The sequence below is a fragment of the Leptodactylus fuscus genome, chromosome 8, assembly GCF_031893055.1.
Source record: "Leptodactylus fuscus isolate aLepFus1 chromosome 8, aLepFus1.hap2, whole genome shotgun sequence".
NCBI lineage: Eukaryota > Metazoa > Chordata > Amphibia > Anura > Leptodactylidae > Leptodactylus > Leptodactylus fuscus.
This window is the reverse complement of record NC_134272.1, coordinates 26833034-26859670: the sequence shown is the minus strand read 5'-3', so window position 1 is coordinate 26859670 and position 26637 is coordinate 26833034. Positions and strand designations below refer to the sequence as shown.

The window sequence follows — 26637 nt, the reverse complement described above, 5'->3', positions numbered from 1 at the left end:
GTCTCCCCATGTATTTTGTAGTGTTTATTTGTGAATTAATAAATATATTTCTATTTTTATAAGTATTTTTTTGTTTTTGTCTCAAGTTGTTTTGGTTTCAGCGGCGGAATACACCTGAAGCAAGGGCAGCTCGCTTCTTTTTTCCGTGAGTTGGAACAGACCACTCACGGAAAAAAGGAAGCTAGCGGTCTACATAGACCTCTATTGTGAGGGGGTGGATTCGGCGTCCAAATCTGCCCCGTGTGAACGAGCCCTTACTACTTCTGTTTCTGTGTACAGAGCAGTGTAAGACGTCTTCTTTTTTTTGCAGCACAGTATATAGTTTTTTTTTATATCGTTTTGGGGAATGTCTGACTTTTTCATTACTATTTATAGTCAGCTATTTTGATTTTCCACTACAGTGTTTTCCATTTTATATACATTATTTTTAGAATTTTGACATTTATGGATGAAAGAACGGCTATTTTGTTTTCATTTGTAATCTACGGAAAGGGTAAAAGATTAGAATTAATATATATATATATATATATATATATATATATATATATATATATATATATATTTATTTATTTATTTTTTAAATAAATTATCCGACACGGGGCTCCCATAGACAAGTGTATTGGAGATTGACTACAGCTATTAGGACTGACCACAGGCAAACCTCAGGAAGGGCTTGGTGGTTATCACTGCATCCTTGCAGCGCTGGAGTCTTGGGTACAAATCCTGCCAAGGACAACATCTGCAAGGAGTCTGTATGTTCTCCTTGTGTTTGTGGTGGTTTCCTCCCACATTCCAAAGACATACTGATAGGGAGTGTAGATTGTGAGTCCTATATGGGACAGTGACTCTCAATGTCTGTAAAGGGCTGCGGATTATGTTGAGCTGATTTCAGTTACATTACCCGAGGGTCAGAGTGGAACCCCCAGTCCATGATAAACATACAGCATGGTAAGTTAAAGTCTCTGAACAGCCCCTTTTAAAGGGGCTCTATCATTGGGAAAAGTCATTTTTTAATTAAGCACATACTTGCATAGCCTTTAGAAAGGCTATTCCACTCATACCTTTTGTATGTAAATCTCCTCAGTAGTTTTTATTCACATGCTAATTAGCCTCCAGCCAGCATCGGCAGTCTCAGCGAGCACTCTCTTTGCTATGTGTGTGAGAGCAGGGAGATGAGTTGTCAGCAGCAGCCTGTATTGTACATACAGCAGAGAGAGTGCTCACTGAAACCTCTAGGGGGCACGCTGGAAGCTAATGAGCATATGAATAAAAACTGGCTAATTCAAAAACTACTGAGGCAAGTTACATACAAAAGGTAGGTGTGGAATAGCCTTTCTAAAGGCTATGCAAGTATATGTTTAGTTAAAGAGGACCTCTCATCACTTGGGACACATGCAGTTCTATATACCGCTAGAAACCGGACAGTGCGCTGAATTCAGCGCACTGTCGGCTTTCACGATCTGTGCCCCAGGTGAAGAGCTATCGGTGCCGGTACTGTAGCTCTTCACAGTCAGAAGGGCGTTACTGACAGTCAGAGCTGTTAGAGCTCTCACAGTACAGCGCTATAGTCGCTGTATATATACTCACATTCCGTTAATAAGCGACAAATATTTTTGATTTGGATGTGTCCTAGCAGATCCGGAGCCCTCTCTTATCATAGACACAGCTGCTGGTGGCTGTGGCCATTTTTAACATCCGTCTTCTATAGTATTACAGTACATCAAATGTCCTCAGGTTAAACAAGACTATATGGAAACTAGTTGTTTTTTTATTTTAAAAAAAATGCTTTGGCACATACATTGGTTTGGAAAGTGTTTGCAGACCCTTTGATGCTGCTGTTGTTATTTTTGCCTTCTGTCCTCTACACAACTGTTGGATCGGCATGCATATATTTAGGTTTCTTAGGTGTTTTGCAAAAAGCAACAGTATTTTAAAGGAAGGAACTGCCACCTTCCCCCCTCCAAAAGTGAATGAAATATCAGCAATAAAATAATATTTATCGTGTAGATTTCCTGACATGTGGAGAATCCGCTGAGTTTACAGTAGCAGCAGAACGGACGAGTCTTAAACAAATCTTGTATGCGCAAAACAAAATGCACTGTGGAGATTGTAGGCCGACATTGCAGGTTCCAGGTCCAAGCAGCGCTGCTCCTCCCATGAGGCGACCTGAAGCGACCGCTTCAGGCGGCGCTATGCAGGGGCCCCAGGGAGGGCGGCATTTTTGCTTACCTAAGCCAGTCCTGGACAAGCTGTCCTGGACTGGCTTAGCACCGAGCGGTGGATTGGGGAGGCCCTGTGGACTCAGTGCTGCTCCAGCGGCCACCCCTCACACTCAGGCAGAGAGCAGGTCCTCTCCCTGCCTGCAAACGCCACTGCGCCCCGCCCCTTCGCGCCCCCACGTCCCCTAAGCTCTGCCCCCTCCTCCCGGGGGGGCGGCTTTCTGTCGTCCGCCTCAGGCGGCGAAGAGGGCAGGTTCACCCCTGGGTCCAAGGCATGTCTGCTTTTATGTTGCAGATTTTTACGGTGGATTTTTACCCTTTACAAATGCGTAAGGTAAAATATACAGTGAATTCAGTGCAGCACTTGCATAAAAAATCCACATGCCCTCACATAAAACTGCGTAACTGCGAAACCTTTTCTCTAGCATTATATTAAGACTGTGGGCTCTTGGTGAAGAATGAACTAAACCTGCCTCCTGAACGGTTTACCAAATGGCTGTCCATGGCACCGCTACCGGTAATTCATTTTCCCGTTTGCAGTGCTGCCTGTCTTGCATCTTCTTTTAGTAACTTTTTGTCGGTATTTTCTAATAAGCCAGCGGCCGCAGCAGTCGTGTCCGAGCTCCTCAGGCAGGCAGATGCTGGCTTTCCATCAGGAGCACTGCAATTCATGTGCTTATGTGAAGGTTGCACATCTGGAAAGTTATCGGATTATAAACAGATGAGTTCTGACATCATAATCTCTCCCTTGTAAAGCCTCTGTAATTCTAATCACAATTGATATTAACAGAGATGATACAGCAAACATTTGTTTGTTAAATGGTGTAAATCTTTTTTTAATATATGTGGTTTATACTGACAGTGATGGGTATAAGGATCCTTTTACACGTGTGCAGGTATGGAATGAGTTCAGATCAATGAAAAACAGATCAAGGGACTCGCCGCAATATTCTGCATCGTTCTCAGTGCGTCACGATACTCCCAGACACATGCACCTATACCTTCCCCAGTAGAAGCAACGACAAGTACACATGCAACCTGGCATTTACCATTGTACTTGTCATTGCTTATCAAACAATGTGGTACAGGCATGTTGTGCAGCCAAGGACACCATATGGCAGCTTCCTTAGGCCACTTTCCCACCATTAGTATTTGGTCAGTGTTTTACATCAGAATTTGTCATCCAAAACCTGCAGCAACTGAAGACACGGAAGAGGCGCACATGTCCCACAACTTTCCCTTCATTGTTTACTATCTGTAGTTTCCAGTCTTGGTTTTTGGATTACAAATCTGATCTAAAATGACAGGACAACATGGTGGCTCAGTGGTTAGCACTGCAGCCTTGCAGCACTGGAGTCCTGGGTTTGGATCCTGCCAAGGACATCTGCAAGGAGTTTGTATGTTCTCCTCATGTTTGCATGGATTTTCTCCCATACTCCAAACATATACCGATAGGAAAAATGTACATTGTGATTCATATATGGGGCTCGCAATCTACAAAAAAATCTGATTTAAAATGGGCGGAGCATAGCAAGAGGGGACAAGACCCACGAGTTTTGGACAAATTTAGAACATCTAAAATCTAGAAAATCTAAGTTTCCTAATATCTATGACTCAAGCATTTCTTGGGTCAAATTTATTAAAAGGAACATAACGTGTAAAGTCTGTGCAGTATGCCAAATGTACTAAAATTGGTGTATGAAACCTCAGCCAGCATATATTCTACTTTTCGCCAAATTTATTAAGATTAAAGCTGAAAATTGGTCCAAATTCTGGTGTAAATCTGTGTGTTTATAGCAAAGACTTCAATTTTTCAGACTTTTAAGTCACACATTGCGTGCCATTTTTTAAATTTTTTCTCCAGATGATGCTCTGTTTTATTCAGCCATAGCTCAGAGTTACTCCAAAGAAATGGGAAAATTTAAAGGAAACCCGTATACTTCTCCCTTGTGCTACATCCATTTCTGGCTTTGGCTCAAAACCCCCAGTAAAATCTGCAACAAAAAAACGCAGCTTTTTCTTAACATGGGGCCTCAGTCTCATACATTCCAAATGCATCGTATTTATTAAAAGTGCATGTTTTTACTTCAATATTTCCTTTACTTAGACTGGCTTAAATGTGTTACTGGTGCTAAAGCCACATCACCTAGCACAGTGATGGCGAACCTTTTAGAGACCGAGTACCCAAACTGCAACCCAAAACCTACTAAATTATTGCAAAGTGCCAACACATCAATTTAACCTTAATATTGTGCAGACAATTACGGATCCGCAAAATACAGTTGTGTGAATGGGGCTTTACAGATCATTCAATTAAAGAAAAATTTTGGACCACATTTGGTATTATTTTGAACAATTAATGTTCACTATTGACAGTTCTGTTTTATAGTAACCATGCAATGTTATTATGACCTATAATATCGCGTCTGCTATATAACTGATACTGTGTGATATAAATAGTGAAGGGCCCCCACACAGTACAATCCTCTCCACAGTGGTCTCCACACAGTCAATTCTGCTCCACATTGGCCGCCACATAGTACAATTAGCTCCACAGTGGCCCCCACATAGTACAATTTGCTCCACAGTGGCCACCGCTTAGTACAATTTGCTCCACAGTGGCCTCCACATAGTACAATTTGCTCCACAGTGGCCTCCACATAGTACAATTTGCTCCACAGTGACCACCACATAGTACAATTTGCTTCTCAGTGGCCTCCACATAGTACAATTTGCTCCACAGTGACCACCACATAGTACAATTTGCTCCACAGTGGCCTCCACATAGTACAATTTGCTCCACAGTGGCCGCCACATAGTACAATTTGCTCCACAGTGGCCGCCACATAGTACAATTTGCTCCACAGTGGCCGCCACATAGTACAATTTGCTCCACAGTGGCCGCCACATAGTACAATTTGCTCCACAGTGGCCGCCACATAGTACAATTTGCTCCACAGTGGCCGCCACATAGTACAATTTGCTCCACAGTGGCCGCCACATAGTACAATTTGCTCCACAGTGGCCGCCACATAGTACAATTTGCTCCACAGTGGCCACCACACAATATGATCTGTGCCATAGATGGGTGCTCACATAGAGGGCTCTGAGTGCCATCTCTGGCACGGGGCTGGTTCGCTATCACGGACCTAGCACATGGATCCCTTCTTGGGTTTGGAAGGACAAGTGATCATGTTATTGTATATTTCATGCTCTCGAAAGTATGGTTTGGCTTCATAGAAATAATTTACGTTGTGTTAAACCAGCATTCCTCCAAATAAAAGAAAAATTCTCATGTAACGCCCTCTTTCAACAGATTTTTCATGTTAAAACTATTTGGGCTTTGTTGCTGATGAATGTACGCTTTTGTGTCTGGATGGATATTTTAGATAAAGCCTTATATGGGTAAGCATTGGAAGAATGACGTTGAGGAGCGTTGTGTTAAATTCCAAGCATTTTTGTTCAAATATATTTTTACTTTTCGTATTGTATCGAAACCCTTTCATTTCATAACCCCTATGCTGACGGCTTCCCTGTGTTACAAGGTTGCTGAATACGTTGTATGGCTTTAACTTGGAGATGAGTGGCGCTCTATTACTGCCCTTAAAACATTCTGTCTGAGATCGGCACTGCAGGCAACGTATTCACTTCTAGATCGCCTTGCCTCTGCTTTTCAGTCTACTTTATATCCTTTAGATGATTTAGGTTGACCTGGAATGACCCCACCAGGATGCGCCCAGCATTTACTACGCTTCATTTCATTTCTGTCATATTCCTCTTCTTTTATAAATGATACTGATGATTGATGAGCTTGTGCCATACATAAATCAGGGCCATAAAACCACTTCTGGCTACTGCTAATGGAACCTCCTAGTATTACTATGCCCTATCTGTATTCTGTCCGGCAGGACACATTCATATCCCGTTCTTTCATTTAAAAAATCAAAACAGCCCCCTCCCCGACGTTTTAAGGTGAAGGCCCCACATAGCGAGCCGCAGTTAAAAAGTGGTACGAATAAATGCATTGCCCTGATTATACCTGTATGGAAACGCCAGTATTTCTGTAAGTATAATCGACGTGCTGCAATTTACAAAGCGTTCTTGAAACCGCGGCATTTCCACTGCAGATTTTTTCTGTAATGCGTGGATAGGGTTAGCCAGTATCCCATCTATTTTGCAGGTAATGTAAAATACGCCGTTGTTTTCCACGGCAGTTTCGCAATATGGGGTCCTGGCCTCAGTGGGATCCTAAATATGTCTAGTACCACCATTGCATGGTTGTGAATGTGTTCAGGAAGTTGCTTGATATCTATCTATAGCTTTCTCTGGGTCTCCACAAACTGTTGCGTGAACCCATTTTGATACTTTATTTTAGTGTTTGTGCAAATTTAGAGAATAAAGACAGAAATTGAATAATTTTTTTATTATGGTCCGTAACCTGAAGCGGCCTCCGCCTAAAGGCGCTTGGTCATATTAAGTCCTTGGCGGTATGTTCCCATATCTGGGTTTCATACAACACCGTTTCGATTCTAGCTTGCCCATTCCGGTCTGCTGAATACCTGGCCGGCCCTTGTTTCCTTCTGATTCTTATTTCCTGCTTAGTTTACAGCCAGATGTATTCCGGAGTGACTGGTGTAATGGTTAATCCGTGTCACCCATTGTTTATTATTGATATATTAGCTTACATGAAACAACACGCAGTGTTTGCATAGTCACTGGTGTTCAGCATGGTTGAAGCTGACTTGCTGGCATAAGATTATTCATTACGTATGTAAAATGGCAGAGACACAGCCAACTCCTCTGCCGTAGTGAAGAGGATTTTCTACAGCCATCTGTTATCAACGTCTAAAAATAGATTTTTTTTTTTTTGCAGGCTATACACCAGCTGGGGATCTTCGTGGTCATCCCAAGTATCAGAAGTCTACGAAACCAGTATCTACCTGAAGCCGTGGAAGGTGAGTTTGTCATAACAAATTTTTGTTCTTTACATCTATGCATAGTTTTTGCATGTTATTTTTTTGTGTGGATTTTTATTTTATTCTTTTTACCATTTTTGGGATGCTTTCCCCCCCCCCCCTCGTTTTTTTTTTTTCACAAAGCATTTTTTTAACCAGTGTGGGTTAGGCAGTAGCCTGAGGCATGACTAGGTGATACGATAAGATAAGATAATCCTTTAATAGTCCCACATTGGGGAAATTTCAACCCATTAGGCAGGATAAGAAATCAATCATCTCCACCTTCGCAATTGTGTGATGTAAGAATTATCTATGTCAGGTAAAAACATGAATTATTTATTAAAATAACAGTACAATTAGGAACGGGGTTAAACAGGACAGACAAACCGGTGTATTTGGGGAAGGGAAAGATGTGGGTTCGGCGAGTAAGTCCAATCCAGTCATCCTTAAGTGCTCTGTAGTGTAAGGCGTCGTTCACATCTGCGTTGGTATTCCATCCGAGGGAGTGCACATGAGGACACCCTGAACGGAATACCGAAGGCAACTGCAAGCGGTGTGCAGTGAAAGCACACAGACCCCATAGACTATACTGGGGTCTGTGTGCTTGCAGCCAGATCTCGCAGGGATCATGCAGACAGGAAAGTAGTTCACAATCCACTTTCCTGCTCGCAGCAAGCACATGGACCCCATTATAGTCTATGGGGTTTGTGTGCTTTCAGTATTCCGTTCTGGGGGTCCTCATGCAGACTCCCCAATTGGAATAGAAAAAGAAGGTATTGGAGCTCACCGTGAATGGTAATCAGTCCTAGGCGGGGTGCACGATAGGTTTGTGGACCAACAAACGAAGGTATGGGATCAAGAAAAAGAGAGAAATCGGCATCACTCCGCGGACGTGAATAAAAAAAGTCCTTTATTCCATCTGATATAAACTTACAAAAACATCAAAAACAAAGACAAAAAAGAATAACAGACATTAAAAAACGCCAACGCGTTTCGGGACGCACAGTCCCTTAGTCATGGCATCCTAAATTTTTTAATGTCTGTTATTCTTTTTTGTCTTTGTTTTTGATGTTTTTGTAAGTTTATATCAGATGGAATAAAGGACTTTTTTTATTCACGTCCGCGGAGTGATGCCGATTTCTCTCTTTTTCCCCAATTGGAATACTGAACCCAGATGTGAACAAAGGGTGACTTGTTTTGAATGAAAGAAGCCATGTTTTCTAATCCCAAATGACCCCTTATTAAGGTGTATTTTACCTCCTAAATTCAACAGAAATCTCGGCAGCAAATCATTTTGATCTTGTTGTCCCTTTTATCATTTTATTCTGCTAACAAGATATCCTCTTTTCACCGAATATGAGATAACTGTTGAATTGGGGAATCCAACTGCTACCCCCTCCCCTAACTGGGAATACTGAGACTTCTGTTTGACTAAAGTAGATGTCAGGCATGCTCAGTGCACTTGAGAAAGGTCCCAGTGTGGACCGATATGTGGTGTACTGCTTTTTCCAATAAAAGGACATTTTCCATTCATACAAGTTGCTGACAGACCGGATTTTATATATGAGCCCGGAGGTGAATGAGCGCTCATTGCTATTTGCGAGATCAGTTTTACTTGAGATTTGTTCTAAATCTTTAGCAGAATTGTATTCTGCACCAATCTCGTCATGTTTTATGCAATGATGTTTTAACCCTCCTTTCTCACAAGTGTACCTTCATCTGTATTCTGGCAGGAGAAATTTCAGCCTTTTTAGGTCTGGTCTTTGGGAAACTTTACATAATTAGGAAATGTTATTTTCTTTTGTCCCATTATTCATCCTGGAATAACCTTTTGAAAGACTTAGATGGGCGATGACTTCAAAAGCCAAAGAGACCTCCTGCGGTGAATGTGCCACTTGGGGACAGGGGATAAATAATTCTTTTTCTAGTCAGGTTGTTTCCGACCTTCTTTTTGTCTCTAATGTAAACGGACTAAGTAATAACTAATTATGTACTTATTGGGATTAACCCTCTCTTGTTCATTGTGTAGACATTACCACGATCACTTCCTGTCATACATAGCATTAATCCAAGAGAACGTATTCACTCAAACACATTTTTGAGACGTTAATACAAATTTTTCACACTTTTTATGTTATTAGAGATGAACGAGCACTATTCGAACGGCCGTTTCGAATAGCACGCACCCATAGGAATGAATGGACCCAGGGGGTTAAGTGGCCGGCCGCCGGCAAAGTCTGCGTGCCGGCCGCTTCCATTCATTCCTATGGGTGCGTGCTGTTCGAAATGGCCTTTTCGAATAGTCCTCGCTCATCTCTAGGTTATATTGTCACACACACGCATTTTCAGCTTCTGCAGCAGATCTGACCCATTCTACATAGGGTTTATATGGCCACCTAAGGCGGGGTTCACACCAGTGTTTGGCTCTTGGCACAAAATCAATTTTTTAAACTGTTTCAGAAACTTTAAAAACTGATTTTGAACTCTTTTTTTTTTTTTTTTTTTTTTTTTTTCTTAAATAAAAAAAAAATAAATATTGATTTCAATTGGTTGTAAAAACCACCCGCAGTTTTCTGTTTGTAACATTTCCGTCTGGTATTAGCTCTTTTGGGCAGAGAAAAAGTTGGACTTGTAGGACTTTTTCTCCCTCCCAAAAAATAAGGATGCCAGATGGAGAGCAACAAATACATTTTTTTATTCATATTTTTTTTTTTTTTTTTTAACATTGCAGTCTATGGACATAGCTTAGAATGAAGAAAGGGGAAAAACAAAACGGGGCAACGCGGTGGCTTAGTTGTTAGTACTGCAGCCTTGCAACGCTGGGGTATGGGGTTCGAATCCCACCAGGAACAACATCTGCAAAGAGTTTGTATGTTCTTAATGTGTTTGCGTGAATCTCCTCCCGTTCTATTAAAAAAAAAAAAAAAAAAAAAAAAAAAAAGGCCCAAAAAACAGATTTGTCAAAATTGGACACAGTTTATTTTTGCCAGAGACCCACTGACTAATTTGTCTAAAAAGACAGACTGTAACACTTTGGAATCAGTTTTTTTTTTTTTTTTTGTAAAAACAGTTTGGCAGTGTTGGATACCAGCCGCAAGTGTGAATTTAACGCAAGGCCCTAATCCAGATTAATCTCAGAATTTACCGCATTTCCTCACCAAATGTGTTTTACACTCATGGTTTTATCACAGTTTGCTGCAGATTGAGCCCTGCGCATTGCAAAGGGGAAATGCGTAGTGAGACTCTGTAACATAAATCGTTGTGCTCCCCCATTCAAAGTCCATTCAGGTTTTTTTTTTCTGCGGTGGGTATAAGATACTTTTTTTGCAAAGGGGCAACACGGTGGCTCAGTGGTCAGCACTACAACCTTGCAGCGCTGGAGTCCTTGGTTCGAATCCTGCCCGGACCATCTGCAAGGAGTTTGTATGTTCTCCCCGTGTTTGTGCGGATTTCCTCCCATTCTACAAAGACATACTGATGAGGGAGAAAAAAAAAAAAGATACTTTTTTCCAGATGCATTTTACTTATGTGTGAAAACTCAATAAAAAAAAGCACAGTGTGATCCAGACCTCATTGGTCCCAGTAAGCTTTAGGACATGGAGTGCGGCTTGTCATGTGACCTCTGGTGGGTAGTATTAGTAAATACACTGTTATAATGTTTTCATGCATTTACACTCATTGTAGGATTGCTGCCAGAGTTGGGTCCAATTTTGGTGGAGATTCGAAATCGGAAAAAAGTTACCAACTCCAGTTTCATAGTAAAGTGATTATTTTTACTTATATTATACAATTATTATTGTATAATTAATTAGATCTACTTTTTTTTTTTTTTTTACATATTTATTTTATGAATTTGAGGATTTTTTACTTCTTCTGACTGACCACGGCGGTCAGCCATTTATGATGGTGTCTGAGTCGGTGGTTTGGCCTACGCAGCAAATCTCAGCATGCAGTTATGTCTCGGGCAAATCCGTCAATGATCGCAGGTGTGGTTGGACTGGACACTGCATCTTGCTACAAAAGGGCAGATCTGTGCTTCCCCCACTGCCCTATAATAAGTCTTTCAGAGGCTACTTTTGGGTAGTGTACCTCTTGGTGACTGCTAGATATGCCTCTAAAATGCACTCAAAAACTCACAAATTTTCAGAGGGTGTACATCATTACATGCCCTGCCATTGACAGTCAACCACCATCGCCTTCATCTGTAGTGGTGTGAGAACGTGAAAGTTGGGCTGCTACCTATTGGAACCATATTGTCTTTAGCAATGAATCCAGGTTCTGTTTGAAGTCCGATTACGGTCAGTTTTGTGAATGGAGGCCTCATGGAGAGTTCTTCAATACTGCCCTAAATGCCGAGATGATGATTGGGGCTGTCATCACATCTGACAGTAGGTCACCCATAGTAGTGATAGTTGGGACACCAACCGCTCAGCACTATGGACTGACCATCCCGTGGCCACATATGTTGGTTCTTATGGCAGGGATTACAACTGGCATTTTTTCCGCAGGACAATATCGTCCCCAACACACAGAAGAGGTTTCCTAGGAATATACTCGCCAGATTGCTACACTTCCATAGTCTGTCTGGTAACCACATCGGGCATTTATGGTGCCAGCCAGGTTTGCATTGTCAGTGATCATATGTGCAATAGGATACCATGCAGAATCCATATGCCTCCGTGCCCATATCTCACCTTTGCCGGGGTTCTCGGTTTTGCACCAGAGGCAGGTCTGGACGTGGCTTTACAGTATCTGGAAAGGTAAATGTCAGAAGCATTGATTTTTGGAACGGGGACCATCTGTAACCTTGTAATGTCACTAACCAAAGTGTTAATTTAAAGGAAATCCAGATTTTCCTTCTTGCTGTAGTCTTTTTAACTTTTTTTTTTGTCTGTATTGGGATGAAACGCTTCAAGCAGCTGCATTACATTAAATCAGTAACTATCCTAAAATAGAAAACCATTGTGCCGAACCCCCCAATGTTCTCTTCCATTCTTTTCTCACACTTTGGCATCTTCTCATTTACACAGTGACAGCAGATGGTATAATAGTGAGGTGGAATAAAGTGGAGTTGTGCAGCTGCTCGGTCTTCACAAAAGAGCAAGTGCTGCGATAGCGCTGAGTATATGTACGTTACGTGTGTGTATGTCGTGGGGAAGGAAGCGCGGTAAAAGCAGTGCGGACCCAAACACTCAGAATATGCAGCAAAAACCGGTTTATTTAGATAATTAAAAGTTAAACATTTTTTGCAAAATATAAGTAATTAAAAAATTTAATTTTGCAGCGTTTTAAAGATTTTCTATAAATATCGTGTGGTGACAAGTTCTTGTCTTGATTGGTTGCCAGTGGATATGACCATGAATGCAGGAACTTTCTAAGGTCAGAAAATCGGCTATGATTTCCTTATTGAGACCAGGATATCTTCTGATACATGTAGTGTCCCTGCCTGATAACCCAGCTGCAATAAGAAAATCATAGACTGGTTCCTGACAAGTCCCAAACCATAGAAAGTTTCTGCATTTGTGGTCGTATCCATTAGCAACTGATAAATACAACAGATTGTCACTAGAGATGAGCGAACACTATTCGGAACAGCCGATCCGAATAACACGCTCCCATAGAAATGAATGGACGTAGCCGGCACACAGCACATTCATTTCTATGGGAGCGTGCTATTCGGATCGGCTGTTCCGAATAGTGTTCGCTCATCTCTAATTGTCACCACTAAGCTAGAGAAAATCTTTAAAACTTTGCAGAATTTTTAATTACTTATATTTGCAAAAATGTTGCTATAAATATAGATATGATTATGTTCACGGGAACATCCCTTTAAGGGTTTAAAGCCCAAAAGCTGTTCCTAGTTCTGTCTCTTAGCGCAGCCACTGGTGTTGTGTATTTGGCGCAGCAGGTCGCTGAGATGTTTGTTGTGAGCCATATTACAGAATTAGTTCCCTGCACACAGGACTAGGTCCAATCTTGCTTTTCTGCATATTTTATGTATATAGAGAAGAAACCCACATAATGTATGGGCCTGTAAATGAGTAAACTAGTCTCTGGTACAAATGGCGTTGCTGTTGTCCCACAGGTAAGTGTTTGCACATGTTGTATGGCTCATGTTTGTTGCTTGTCTGTGGCAAATATAAGTTTCTTACATTTAGTAACCTGACCAATAGACCACCTCTTTGAGGAGACCATCCCTCTATCCACATGAGGGCACTCAAAACTACACAGATTATGGGAAAAATATAAAAATATTTTATTAACAGCAATAAAAAGAATAACATGAGACAAAACCAGCGCAAACAAAAGTGTCAGAACAGAGGCATAAACACCCATAGGTTATATTTAAAAAAACAAACAAACATATATATGACATATTATCAACAAAATCAATGTACACTATATTCCTCCCACATGTACATAATTCTCTACATATACTGTGATGTTCCCTCCTATAACTGCAGCTTTAGTGGGGTGGGACATGGGACAACCTATATCTCTAAAGTAGGTATACAGGAACATACAACAATGCAAAGCGTAAATACATAGCTAAAGCTCGATAAAGAGTGGTGAGAAGCCAAAGTCCGCCACCAGCTGTATTCCCTGTGTATGTTCTTACTTTTTAAAGATTAAAAGGGGTTGTTCGACATATGTTTAGCAGCACTCCATGAATATGAACCCTCTAGTCACCAATCCTCCATTTCGAGTGATGGCCGGTCCATCTTCTGTTCACAAGCCCATGGCTGTTCGAGTCAAATGACCGCAGCAGCTCCCGTTGTCACAGGTGACCAGTGGTGACCTCTTCATAAACAGCCTTCATGTGCTATATGCAAAGGGGTCACAACTGAGGCCTGTGGTCACCTGGTACTAACAGGATGTCACCCGTGGACCTTTACACCAGAGATCAAGCCTGCTGATGGTGGAAAGCAAGGATTGGGAAAGATGAGCAATTATTTTTATTTTTTAACTGGTCATGGCCCCTTCAGCAGGAATGTTAAACTTTCAAAAAAATGTTGCAAGTCCCTTTTTAAGGATAAGTAATATAATAGTAATATAATATTACTTCTAAGTAAATAGTACCCATTTTCTGGCATAAATATATATATATTTTTCCTCTGAGGTGCTCAGCCAATATTTATGAAGCCCTGCAAACCTTTCACAAGCACACGTCTGCTGGTCGGTTAAAGTAGCTTGGACAGCAGTCCCATTGGGACTTGGTTGCTTCTGTGCTGCACAGATCGTTCTCTGTCCTTGTTGGGGCTTAGATTCTGTAAAGAAAGAACATACAGACAACAGACTGAGCGCCACACAGTATTTTATTGACACTGAATGAAACTATATGTATGAAAATTCATAATGCCTACTTAAAGGGGTTGTCCAGTTTCAGATCAATATTAAGAGACAAATATTACTGTTTGTATAATGAGAAGTCCTACAATTTTCCAATATACTTTCTGTATCAATTCCTCTAGGTTTTGTAGCTTGCCGCCATTCATTCTGCTTACTCCGAGTGGATAAAATTTAGAGATGAGCGAGTACTATTTGAAACGGCAGTTTTGAATAGCACGCAGCCATAGCAATGAATGGAGCCGGCCACTCAACCCCCTGCGTGCCGGCTGCATCCATTCATTCCTATGGGTGCGTGCTATTCGAAACTGCCGTTTCAAATCGTACTCGCTCATCTCTAAATTTTTTATCCACTCGGAGTAAGCAGAATGAATGGCGGCAAGCTACAAAACCTAGAGGAATTGATACAGAAAGTATACTGGAAAAATTGTAGGACTTCTCACTATATAAACAATATGTTTTGTCCCTTTAATACTGATCTGAGACTGGACAACCTCTTTAAGTTTTTTAAGGCTTTTAAGGCTGGGGCTCCATGTTGTGAAAACGCTGTGTTTTACATTACTTGCAAAGTGGATGGGATTCTGGCTAATCCCATCCACACTTTTCAGAAAAAAAAAAATCTCAGCATGTCAGTTATACCTATGGAAACGCTGACTTTTTCCGTATAAGTATATTAGGGAAAAAAGTCAGCAGAGTAAAATTCTAGATTTTATGTGAAAAACACTGTGGGAAAAAAAAGTGATTAGTCTCTGACGCAGTCTTCTCTGCAGTGTTTTTTTGGTTGCATCTCGCTTTGTGGGGCCTTCACCTAAAGTAGTTACCCCATCCTCCCCACCTACCCCATGCTGTGTCAAAACTCAGTAATGAGATTAGTTTGATTGGACCGATCCCTCATAAACCTATAAGGTATACTTTTATCATTGAGAAATTAGATATAGCTTCTCTTAAAAAAAACCTCTGAAACTTTTACCTATAATGGAGGTTACTGGCCTATAGCTCTTATTTTATAAAGACTGTCCTCCTTTTTCTTAAGAGATGAGACACTTTTTGTTTATTTTTGAATAAATAGTGCCACCTTGTGGTAAAATGTTTTATTGCAGGAAAATTTTTATTCTGCGTTTTTACCAAGACCATTTACACAATTGTAAGATGCATATTTCTTTTAGGACAGAAGCGTTGTACTCCACTTTCTGTAGCAGAAAATGATCTAGTATTTATTCATTACATGCCCAGTGATTTTAGTTTCTAAAGATATGCTGCAATAAAAAAACCTTATACTCTGAGATCACACCACCTGCTGCTTAGATATGTGCAGACACTTTGCATCTTTTCCATCAAGTTGGAGTTCCTTAAAAGGTAAAGGAGTATTCCCATCTTAAGGATCCTATCTATACTGGTAGCTTATGTAAATTGAAGACTTTTTCTAAACATATTGCTTCAGAAATGCTGCTTTGTTTTCCTGCTATGTGAATTTATTCCTCCCATTGTTTACACAGCCATAACTACGGACCTGTGAGATAGGACAAGTGACATCACTCACTGCTCTGCCACCAGGACAATCAGTTCAGCTAATTGCAGTTTGCTGATCAAGCCTGATCTGTTATCTCTCTATGTAAACACACAGATAACAAGCATGGGGGGGGGGGATACAGGAAGTGAGAAGAAGAGACTGCAGGCAAACTGCTGAATCAGTGAGATGGGGAAAACCCCTTTAATAACACTTCAAATTGTATTGGCTGAGGATAGCAAGACCCTGGGTGGGGTGAATGCACTGCAACCTGGTATATCGAACTGGTAAAATCAGATGCACTAGATTGGACTGTTCCACAATCCCCCTGTACTTTATCACTTTGCTGCCTGATGTACCTCCACTCCACCCATCTTATTGATCACCTACATATAAGCCAGGTCTGCCTGATGACAAGTTCTCTCATCACCTATGTGGTCTGATGCCATCACAGATAGGACAGGACACGAGTGACCTCTGACTGGCAGGGACATCACTTTCTGGATTTGTTTCATAGTAAGCGTCCAGAGCACAACGTTTAACTCCTGCCCTGCCAGTCCAGTCAGAATGTACACGTGTGACCAAGAACAGGTAATGCTTGATGGCAGCTACAGTCCCTACCCAGTGTCTGTCGTCACATCACATGCCCAGAATACAGCCCCTTGTACGTCAGGTCATAAATGGTGCCTGGTTTCTGGCAGTTCAGTGGAGCAGACAACGCTCCAGTCAACATCACAAAATCTCAAATCTTCTCTTTCTGGGTCCTAGCAAAACCTAAACCAGCAGGAAGTGGTAGAGTTGTTCAGAATGGCGTTGCCACCAATGTGCCCCTCTTCACAGCGCTCCTGGCCTTTTATGTCTATGATTTGTATACAGTACCACACTCTGTGACCCTTCCTCAACCCGGTAATGGTAATAGCAGGATAGGCTCCGGCCAATACTTAAAGGGGTATTTGTAGATCATTTTAAAACTTACATTTTTTTGCAAACATAAGTAATAAAACATTTTGCAGAGCCTAAGATAGTAAAGAAAATCTTTAAAACTCTGCAGAAATTTGAACTACTTTTAATTATCTACAAATATAGATATGATAGTGTTCATGGGAATACCCCTTTTAACGTGTTTTTTATTGTGCGAAAACCATTCAGATGCTGGTTCAAAAGTTTGCACCTGACTTTATAGAGGAAGACCCAAATCGGAGTCCACGTGCCCCAATGTGTGTGTGTGTGTGTGTGTGTGTGTGTGTATGTATATATATATATATATATATATATATATATATATATATATATATATATATATATATATATATATATCAGCAGCTTGCTGGAACACCATATAATGAGTGTGTTTTTGGTGTTGATGATCCGCCTGCTCCGGCGCTTCAACAGCTGTGAAGCTGGGCTGCCTTTGAACTTGTTCCTCGCACTGTGCCAATGATTGTTCTGGCATCTCAGCAGCTTGCTGGGAAGCCATATAGTGAGCGTGTTGTTGGCGCTGATGATCCGCATAATGAGCGTGTTGTTGGCGCTGATGATCCGCATAATGAGCGTGTTGTTGGCGCTGATGATCCGCATAATGAGCGTGTTGTTGGCGCTGATGATGCACATACTCCGGTGTTTTAGCAGCTGTCACGCTGGCCTGCCGCTGAACTTTTTTCTTGCAATGTGGCTGTGATTGTTCGGGCATCTCAGCACCTTGCTGGAACATCATATAATGAGCGTGTTGTTGGTGTTGATGTTCCACCTGCTTCGGCGTTTCGGCACCTGTCAAGCTGGCCTGCTGGCCTAGTTTGTGAGCACTGGAGCAGATCAGATAATATGCAAATGTGTATACACACTGAGGGTTAGTGTGTGTTTACACAGAGTGATAACAGCCCTGGGTGCGATAAGGAGCTGCTAAGTGCAGTGTAATATAGTATGTGAACCTAAATTCATAACAGTCATGCAGCCATGTCATTTACCGGAATAAAAAGTAGCCTATGTGTTAATCGAGATTACAATCTATCTATGTGCCAAATTTCATTCAAATCCGTTCAGCCGTTTTTGCGTGATTGAGGAACAAACTCATTAGGATTAGGAAGTAGGATAGTAGGATATCCTGGCTGTCTTCTTTAGGCAGATCCTTTATTGTGATCCTCTCTGTATTTCCTTCTCCAGACTTTTCTGGCTATGGCGCATTTTTCTTTTATCTCTCTCCCTCTCTACAACCAATACTGTACCCACATTCTATGGACAGTGTTTTCAAATGGAGTATTTTATGGTTGAAAGGTTTTTCCAGAAAGACTGCAGTTTATCAAAGAAATTGTGCTAATGCATGTATGGCCTCGCAGAGCCCGGCTATAACCGAAAAACTACAGGTCCAGTAGACTACTTGATAACTCCTTTTGTACCCTTGTTGTGGGCCCGGATTTGACTGCATGCCTGTAAGAGCCCGGTCCCCGAACAGAGAATATTCCTGAATTATATGTTTGGTCCTTTTGACCTCATTGCCCTGGTCTTGCTCACATGTCAGTGACTTGCATCATTGATTCTGACCTTAAACCAGGAGTGACTTGAAGTCTCCTAATTTTGGCTTCCAGTCTCTGATGTAAATCACTGAGCCTGTGCACAAGGCCTTATAAGTGACGGCGCCATTTTCAGGGAAATGTCAGTGTAATTGTAAGAGATGTTAGCAGTGAATTAATAGTAAGTGATGGGAGATTTGTGTCCTTTATATAAGGGAGTGTATGTATCTTGTTCCCTTGTGTTCATAGCAGTAGTAAGATGTAGGTACAACTTGGAGCCAAGTTCTCATCACATTCACATTTTCGTGTGACAAATTGTCCTTTTGTTACCTTTTTACTGTAGTTTTTGAAGCGAACCTCTCAGGTGACCCCCGAGAGTAGAGGATATTAGAGGAGGGGGAGCAGAGCATTGTGAGCAAGTGAAGATCTGAGGGAGTCTATTAACAATGAATTCCTTATCTGTATATGAATAAATGGCGATTTACATGGAAATGTGGCCCCAAAGTGGAATAACTGAGGCAGAATCACGTCTGCAAGGTATTGGGGTTAGGTTCATAAGTTTACTGCTGACAGACTCCCTTAAATCCCTGACGTGGCGACATTGTTAATCCCCTGCAGTGACGGGGCGACTTTCAGGTAAAGATGTCCATCACTTTGTGTGAAGGACTTTAACTCTTTCCACTAGGTGTCCTGTCAAGATTAATTCTACTTTTATGACCTCCCTCACACAGGGGAATATGGGCTTGAAAATCCAGTCAGGACACCCGACCTAGAAACCTATGATGGCCGCTTCCCCATGGCTCTGTTGCCCCTACAGTTTATATATGGGACAGTAAAGCTGCCAAATGATGATGTTTGGCGTCCCAGTCTCCTAACTGGGCTCATTTCGGTAAATGTGCGGACCAGACTTTCTGACCCTTATTCCCCCTCATATTCGGAGGCTTTTCTCAGATAACCTGCGCTGAAGTCTATAGATGTCAGGCCTCAGCTCCTGCCATACTGTGATATAAGATGGGGCATTAGAAATCACAGGATCACTTCGCATCCAGAAGCTGTTAGGCCTCATGCATAGAACCATAGTGGATTTATGGCCGCAAATACCAATCCAAAATCTGCACATAAACATGTCAGCATTGCATCAGTATACAGTATACAGATCCTGTATCTGGTCTGTGCTGCAAAAGGGGACAAGTATAGGATGTGCAGCATTCACATAATAAATTCTGTGTCTTATCAGTCTGTAAACTCAGTTGTTAGTGTACTATATTATTAATAATTCTTGTGTGTCAAACTATTAATGCAAGGGGTATAACGATGAATAGCTAGTTTGCCACTTAAACACTAGATGGCGCCAATGTTTCATTTTCCTTCCCTCATGTTCTGTAGCACATCCTGAATGCCTTATAAACACTTGGTAGATCCCAGTGATGTGTCGGGACTGGAACAGAAACCTGTTTCCCACCACCTACAGTCCACCCTTTAATACGTCCCCCATATAAGTGACCGTCTATTCTGTACTGAACACATGTTGTGTCTGTGGTTTGCTGATATCTCTTCTCCCAGTGCGTAAATGAGCGGTCTGGTTTGTTAGAAGGGTTTCCCGAATATGGTCCGTACTATAGGATTGTGTAAAGTCACGTTCTGTACATTGTTCAGCCACATTTGCTGGACGTTTTTTGCATTTTCAGTAAAATAATAACTTTGAAGTTTTGCAGACTGCCCCCCAAGTATATGATTGATTGCCTTCAAGTTTAGGGGCAGTGTGGGGTTTTATGGCCAGTGTCCAAATTCATATTTTATTTAGTAGAACCATTTTTCTGTAGTTTGGAAAAACTTGGAAATTTCTAATTTTATATTTATTTGTAAATTCTAGTCGCTTGTGACATGAATATGTCACATATAGACGTCACGGTCTTTTAGTGCACGTATTCCTGTGTTACACTATGAAAGAAAAAATGTCCTATTTTCTAGAAATGCAGCACAACTTTGTGTTAAAAGCATGAATGGGGTTGATGTGATGGCTGTAAATGTGAAGCCTCTTGCTCAGCCATTTGTGGTGTATGATGCCGGAGCACGCAGCATGTCCTCTCTCTGGGGCTGCTTAGGATATGAGTGATGGCAGAGGAGGGTTAGCTGTCACATGAGCCAGTCCTACCTAATGGAAATGTATTTCTGCTTCCAGTGCACTTTGCATTTCGGCATCTGGAATAGAAAGCGTGAGACCTCATGCAGAGGGGGCCAGTGGTGCTGCTCGGCGGCTGGCTAATAGAGGGTTAACTCTTTGCTGCGCTCGGCTACTTGCTATAAAGAGACTCCGCTACCCGGTAACCAGGCTGTCAGTTTTTAGTGCTCTGACCCTCTGCTTGCCATGGCATCCCTTTTGGTTAGTACCTGTAACATGGGGAACCTTTTTAGCCTTGTCAGACGTCGCTTTAAGAGAAGACGGAAGAAGCGATCTGAGAGGAAAGGTGAGGGCTCTGCTTGTGTCTCCTGAAGTATTCTAGCCCAGATCTGTGTGTGTGCATACGTGTATCTATGTTCTAGCCGTGTACTTGTGTTTTGTGTCTTCTGTCTCTACTGCAAAGTTCTGTCCTCTTAGTAAACGTAGGGACTGCCTTGTGTCTTAGATTTCGGAATGGTTGGTGACTGCAGAAGTCTCTGGGAATCCTAAATGATAAAGTCGCCATCGATTCAGAAAATTGTATCATCTTTGGCGCACGACACTTTACTCACATGTCCAATGTGTAGCCCGCTCCGATTTACATACTCTTATATCTTACAATGATAGAATCCAAATACTACATGAAATGGGGGGTATATATTATATTATTATTATTATTATTATTATTATTATTATTATTATTATTATTATTATTATTATTATTATTATTATTATTATTATTATTATTATTTATTATTATTATATCATTTGTTTTTCCCCTGTATGTTTGATTGTAAAATTGTTGGCACTAACCATTTAATACAGCATTTTGGAATGACATAGAGAAAGGTTATCCTATAGCTTGTTATATGGTCAGTGTCCTGACATCTCCTCCATCAGTTCCCTTTGCCTACCTATTTCCCATTAGCATTTGTTGTTTTCGTGCATTGACATTGTATAGTGACAATGTATCTTAAAGCACCCAAATGGAAACTGCTGTAAGAAGTATCCTTGTACTGTCTCCCCTCTATAGACAAGTATACACATAGACAGCGTGTCTTCCTTCTTGCTACGTTGCGTGCTGACTAGTAATGATGAGTTGTCCTATTAGTCTGGCATTTCTGCGGCTCGAGTCGTCCACGTCCTCTTACCTCCATCCTGCCCAGAGGACGTTGGATCGAGGCTTCGCACCTTTTTCTTCCAGACGGTCTTTTAAATAAAAGGCACATTTTTCGATGACGTTTCGGTCGCAGTAATGAAGTTGAGGTTAATAAAGGAACGGGAATGATCGCAGCTCTCTGTGGACAAGTTAATGTGAAAATTCAAGGCTTGAGAAGCTCCATTAGCAGGATGGATTTAGTAGGATAGACCAAAGAGTGTCATTCATTGGCACTTGCAGGATTATGAGCGATAACTCCAGAAAATCGACTTCTCTCTTTATCAGTCATTGGAAGGCTTGTCTGAAATCCCATGTCTCTGGTGACTGTATAAGACGACATGGCTGCCCTATATTATTGCACTAGTTCTACTTCTTATAGCTTTGATCTATTACTAAGAGCTCTGATGCCATATTGATAAGTACCTCACCGTGTTAGATCCCCTCAATAAGCATTCGTTTCACATTCACAGATTATAGACAATTTACAGTGTTCATGGGAATCATCGTATAAAATTCTTATTAAAACCAATTGTATTAGTTAGTTATGTGACTGGGTTTGAGATGTCTTGGATCTAGTGACAATCTTTTGCATTGGAATAGCCCGGCATCGGTAGGAAAGGGATTTGTCCTTAGTTGGGAGAGGGGGGGGACAGAATTACTCAAGTTATCTGACGGCTGCCTGACTATCTTTTCCATAGGAATATGTGTCTACCATTTATGGGCTGTGAAATGATGGATGACGTATATCACTGACTAGTTAGGGACCAAGTCTTAATCTGGTGTATACCGCTATAATTTACTATGGGGTCTGAGGTACATACAGGTTTAGTTTGGCTTTTAAGGTGAGGTTCATTCCTTAAGTTCCATTAGGAGCACCGATCACGGATGTCATTGAAGATCATGGAGGACAATGTCCCATGTGATGAACCCTGTTATATAGTCAGTGGGGTCAGAGAAACATTACCAACTCCTGCATAAAAATAATTATCTGAGGGACAATATGGTGGCTCAGTGGTTAACACTGCAGCCTTGCAGTGCTGGAGTCCTGGGTTCGAATCCTGCCAGGAACAACATCTGCAAGAAGTTTGTACGTTCTCTCCGTGTTTGTGTGGATTTCCTCCCATTCTACAAAGACATACTGATAGGGAAAATGTACATTGTGATCCCTATATGGGGCTCCCAATCTACATTTAAAAAATAATAATAAAAAAAAATCTGATACAATTATTATTGTGTAATAAATTAATAAAGTATAATTAAGTAATAAAGCATGATTTGTTCCATATTTACCTTAATAGGAATTCACTCACTGACATGGTAATAAATTTGAGAATCTTTCTCCCTTTCGTGAAGGAGTTGGTTTGTAGTAAAGTGGAGGAGTCAGTGGTTTGGCCTACAATCTCGTCCTGTAGGATTTGTTTGTTTCCTAATCTGTTCCTATAATACAACAAAAAACGGAAATCCCAAAGGACATGTGAACCATGCCTAAGATAACACGTTTGACTGGATTATGATGGGTATGAATGGATCCTTGCCATAGAAAGTGAAGCTGTATATTTAGGTCAGTGGGGCCAGGGTCACGTCTGCGTTGGAGGATTCATTGGGAGGTTCCATTCAAAAAGCTATAGAGAATACTGTGGCATGCTGCGCCATTTTGTCCAGGAGGATGAAGACATCCTGGCGGACCTCCACTGTAGTCATTTGGGTCCATCGAACTCCTTTGGTGTTTATCATGGGTAGGAATAACCAAGGAATGCAAAGTTGTGAGAAAAGAGGTTTCAGAATTGTTATAGGATATGTAAGCATTTACTAAAATGGACATATGGGGGGGGGGGGGATGAAGCCCCTACTGGATGGGAATGATTTTGTGTTGCTGACATCAGCATCTGTTTAGTGTGAACCGCAGGCACCATATTATTGTCTCACTTGTAGTCTCTGTAGTAAACATGGTAAATTATTTCACTACAGGGGTCGTCCAATGCCTTTATTATTGGTGAGATAAGAGATCTTTGGAGATCTGACACCCGGGACACCCTGCTGATCAGGTGTTTGAGGGGCTCGTATGACCTGGTCACTGTTTACCCCGCTATCAGCAATATAAATATACAGCCTCGTCCTATAGAAGTGAATAGGCAAGGCTGCAAGTACATTATGTTAAAGGTATTGTCCCGGAAGTTTAGATTAACCTACCTGATCCAACAGAACAAGTTTGGAACCCCCAGGTCCATTGTCAGGAGTCCACTTTGTTCCGACCCCTGGGTCCCTCCACCCCCTCTGTCCTCTCCTGATCTCACAGGTAAATTACCTGTGCTATGGAGGTTTGCATTGTCAGATGGCACAGGTAATTCATTACTTGTGAGATCAGGAGTTGCGGGACCCAGGGGTCGGAACAATGGTTCAGATCAAGTGACCTTGGTATTGGAACAAGGCTGGAACCCATAGGTCAGTCAGCAAGAGTCTGCCAGATCAGGTAAGGCTTGGGTCCTATCTGCATAGGAGACGCCGCTGCAGATTCCACCTCAAATTGTTGGAAAGAAGAGTCCTGCAAGAAGCACCATTCTCTCTTCTTGTTTCAGTATAAAACTGGCAGAAACCCAGTGGACCCCACACATAGTCTAAGGGGTCCTCGTGTAATGGCTTTTTAAGTGGACAGGCTCTCCGTCTTTTGGGATCCCATGCAGACCTGAATGATGGAGAGCTAAATGCCAGGGTGAACCTGAACCTGAACTCGGCGGACAAACTCTCTAAGCACCGTGCCCCCTTCACACAGCTGATCAGTGGGGTCCTGGGTGTCCGGTCGTCACTAATCCCTTATTAATGACTTAACCTGACCCTGAGTCATCTATAAAAAGGTTGGATCACCCCTTTAAAGCTTGGAGAATGCTGTAAGCGCTACTAATTTTAAGAGGGAACAAAAGTAATCTAAGGACTAATATGTCTCCGGAGATTGTGCTGAGCTGGGTGCAGTTCTTGTATTACATGGATACTTACCACGCTTTATGATTGATTCTCCAATCTCCAATTCTGTCCATTATACACAAAATGTACAAGACGAAGTACGAGCCGAACTTCTTGCTACTCAAGCACTTCCACATTCATTCTCTTATCACACACATTTCTTTTGTGACAGTTTTTAAGAAAACTTGATCAATTCATGTTGAGAAACAAACCCAGGCTTTTGCTATACATTTGATGCGTAAATCCAGCGTAGTCCTGAAGCAAGATGTCACTGGGGGCTTATACGAGGGGATCCGAATATCATCTGCCTGCGTATTATTTGACAGTATAGATAGATGCAGATGCGTTTTCTGTCTTGTAAATGGCATTAGCCAGACGTACTGGACCATCTCCAGTGTTGGAGACACAGCTAGTATAAAATCCAGTGGACATAATATTGGGGAATAGGGAACGTTGCAATCTCTTAACCAGTAGAAGGAGGATTCTCTTATTTCTTTATTACTATTTTAGTAGAGGATTTCACCTGCGTTTGCAGTGACGTGTGTACAATTACTGCGGGTGGTAAGGGGTTAAAGGCCTCGTGGGCTGCCGTCTTGTCACAAGCGATCAGGTTGGGCAATAATTTCCCTTTTAACCCAGCTCCATTTCTGTCCCCAGTTAGGGAGTGAAATTGAAATAATGTGGTACATGGTTAGGAGGACACTTGGGGAGCGCAGCACAAATTAGAACTGTCACAAGCAGTTACTGCGGCTGGAGCACACACCAAATGCCCTTGAATATCGTCAGAAATGAGTTTTATTAGAATTGCCTAATAAATCAGCGCCCAATTCACTACTAGTGTTTTCCATATTTCACAGGCCCGCCCTTTTCGAGATAAATATTGTCCAAATTAAATGTTCTGGGTTTTTTTTGTGACATTTGATTCCTTTTCCCATTTTTTTTTTTTTACTTTGTATTTTGTCTCCTCCTTTTCTTTCCTTCCAGCAGGGCTCTATACAATCTGCAGGCCTTCTATAGATAGCTATACACATCAGATGTGGATGGGATCAGCAGTCTAATGTATAGGGTAGTATGCCGACTCTATCCCAGCAGGGGGTGAGGATTGGGCAGTTTGACTTTCCTTGTTTTCAGTGAGATTAGTTTCTTGCTGTCGCTAGAGGGCGCACAGCAGGCGAGGGCATATTGTGTTGAACTCAAAGTAAACCAGGTCATTGAAGCCACTGGGCACCCCCTAGTGTTGGAGTGTTGATAGTATTCACAGAACACATCATTACCTGTCAATTAGTCCAATCTATTAGAATGCTTTGGACTATTCTGTGTAATGCCATGTTCACATTATGGGTTATGCTAATGATCAGTGCATTTGCCACAAGTACCCAGAAGCTCCATTTACTGATGAAAACCAAAAGTGTCCTTTTCTCCTCAGTTGGTCTGGTATTCATCAGTTTTAGTTTTTCTATTTAGGAGAGCGCCACCTTCCTATACAGTAGGCCATGACAAGAAAAACCATCCCACTGTATAGCTACATATCCCACCGTATAGCTACTTATCCCAGCTACATAGCCCACGGTATAGCTACATAGCCCACGGTATAGCTACATAGCCCACGGTATAGCTACATAGCCCACGGTATAGCTACATAGCCCACGGTATAGCTACATGGCCCACGGTATAGCTACATGGCCCACTGTATAGCTACATATCCCACCGTATAGCTACTTATCCCAGCTACATAGCCCACGGTATAGCTACATAGCCCACGGTATAGCTACATGGCCCACGGTATAGCTACATAGCCCACGGTATAGCTACCTATCCCACCGT

At 41.7% G+C, this 26637-nt stretch overlaps 1 protein-coding gene across 1 annotated transcript in view; it reads left to right on the top strand.

Annotated features, from left to right (window-relative positions):
* The window catches only part of ADARB1 (adenosine deaminase RNA specific B1), a 70311-nt gene that overhangs the window by 14661 nt on the left and 29013 nt on the right, over window positions 1-26637 (top strand). Inside the window, exon 2 of the mRNA XM_075284946.1 lies at window positions 7093-7174. The gene's annotated coding sequence lies outside the window, so the exon portion shown is untranslated. The remainder of the gene's footprint in view (window positions 1-7092; window positions 7175-26637) is intronic.